The sequence below is a fragment of the Sinocyclocheilus grahami genome, unplaced genomic scaffold (genome assembly GCF_001515645.1).
Source record: "Sinocyclocheilus grahami isolate Dianchi unplaced genomic scaffold, SAMN03320097.WGS_v1.1 scaffold64.1, whole genome shotgun sequence".
NCBI lineage: Eukaryota > Metazoa > Chordata > Actinopteri > Cypriniformes > Cyprinidae > Sinocyclocheilus > Sinocyclocheilus grahami.
Window position 1 is genome coordinate 2,550 of NW_015505243.1, and position 2,557 is coordinate 5,106.

Here is a 2,557-nt window from a genome sequence, read left to right on the forward strand (position 1 = left end):
AAAACAATAACCAAATTAAAATGGTTAAAACTAAAAATGATAAAACGGAACATGCTTTTAGCGACACTCACAGCATTTCACATTGAAAGTATAGTGAAATGTGCAAGAGGAAACGTAATATAATTTTGCAGAAATGCCATCACAGGTGCAAGAGCCACTTTAATAAAAAGTGGCACAGCTTACCCAACTCTCCTCTACATGCCACATACAAAAACAGACTGTACAAACCTCAACCTCCATTTCTCTAGTACACACAAACTCTATTACAGTATACCACATATTAAACACACTGTGCTGAATTTTTAAAACATTCGGGAGGCATAGCCTCGTTTACTTTGATTGTTAATAAGCTTATGTTCAAATATGTTTATTACTCAGGGACCTTATAGTGTAATATGAAACACAGTATACACTATGCAGAATATTTAAAAGCAATAACAGTTCTTTTGAATTCTGTGTTTAAATCTTTTTATTAAGGTATTCAATGAAACAATCCAATAGTTATTGTTACATACCATGATTTCAGTTATCAATAACACAAAAAACTGAACGTACTAGCACAACAAACATTTATGGTACAAAACAAAACAACCCCTTACCTCCCTCCCCACCCTCGGGACTTAAATCATACCACACTAATGGTGCAGCAACAAACATGTGGGTGGAAAAAGCAACAGAATGGTCTATATCAGGGATGTCAAACTCAATTCCTGGAGGGCCGGAGCCCAGCAGAATTTAGATTCAACCCTAATTAAACACACCTGATCCATATAAACAAGTCCTTCGGGTTTATTTGAAAACTACATGGTATGTGTTGGAGCAGGGTTGGAACAAAACTCTGCATGGCTCCGGCCCTCCAGGAATTAAGTTTGACACCCCTGGTCTACATCCATCGCATGTTCACATAGAAAAACAACGCGGGTGGACACAGAAATCAATTCAGTCTGAATGGCTGCTTATTCACAGGAAAGTTAACTTTTTCAAATTAACTTTCAAAATAGTCTTTTGTTTCAGTTGTAGTTGATCGTCCACTTCATCCAGCACAGATTGGTCTCTGTGTTCTTGTTTGTTCTACTGACTCAGAAACTGCTTCAGATGATTCAGCATAGGCGGTGAACCAACTCAGGGTTGTTCTTAAACAATTTGTTCATTTTGAATGAATCTTTAATATGACTCGGGAACGACGAGTTGTCTCAGCGAGGGATTCGTTCATTTTGTATTGACCGCGCATGAGCAACATCCAAAAGGTTATGTACAGGAAACAGAAATGATTAGTTCACCTCCCGAGTCTTCGGGTTCTAGTCTTTCGTTCATCACAGCCACATAGACCAGAAGCAATGCAGTCTGTTAGGGTTAGGGAAAATTATTAGTTATTAGAAAAGAGAAATTATTAGTTAATCTACCGAGTCTTCGGGTCCGAGTCATTTGTTCTTTTGTCACATGACGTGACAGCAGGAATGGATACAAAAATTAGTTAATAATTCCCAACCTTCAATACTAACTAGTTCATAGTTTGTTTATTCTCTTTTACAGTTACGTTGTTTTGTGGTCTCGCTTTATAGCTTTTTATTTCTTACAATTTATAAATTTGTGAATTTCTGTGATGGTTCTTCTTCTAACTAATAATTTCTCTTTCCGGTACAGACTGCATTGCCTTGTGCCTATGGGACTGTTGCGTGATGAACGCACGACTCGAACCCGAAGACTCGGGAAGTGAACTAATCATTCACTGCACTGTGCGCTCATGGTTCACCTGCAGGCGCTACTGTGTAAACTCATAAACAGAATTTAGTTGTTATAGACTCCAGGGCCGGCCCATCGCATAGGAGAAATAGGCAAATGCTAGGGGCGCCATTCTTCCATAGGGGCGCCCAAATGAGTTGTTGTTTTTTTTAATAATATTATTTTAGTTAGGGGTGCACTATATATCTAAATATAATCGATATCGCATTATGGCTTAATGCCATAGTCATATCGCGAAGGTTATGATTTAATTAAATAAAAATACCAGTTTGCGGGTAACGTGTTCGAGTGCAGCCCATGACACACAGCGCTTCACTCTGAAACATGCAGCGCATTTATTTATTAGCTGGCAAACCACCAAAATAAAAGCATATTTGATTTTGAGCAGAGATGCACCGATCGACCATCGGCCATAAATCGGAATCGGACGTTTTTTTTTGTTTTATTTCAGAGTCTGTAAACGGTGTTAACAGAGGCCAGAGACGCAAAGAGGAGCATGAATGTATCTCTGAGGGGAACTGACTGTCTTAAGAAACAGTTTAGATGGCATTTTCCTTTCATCTTGCCTCTGTATAATGCATTTAGTGTTTACAGTGGTAATCAAGGAAACAATGCATCACTGCTGTTCCTTAAGCGCCACCTGCTGACAGAGAGTGAATTTGCATTTTCATTCAGCCTATCTGCTGTTTGGTATGTTTTATTTAGCCTAATTTCACAAAGCTAAAGTGAACCATTCTGTTTTTGCTTCAGGTTTTGAAATTATACAGTCTAATTTAGATCAAAATATAGGCTAATAAAGCAACTAACCATATTC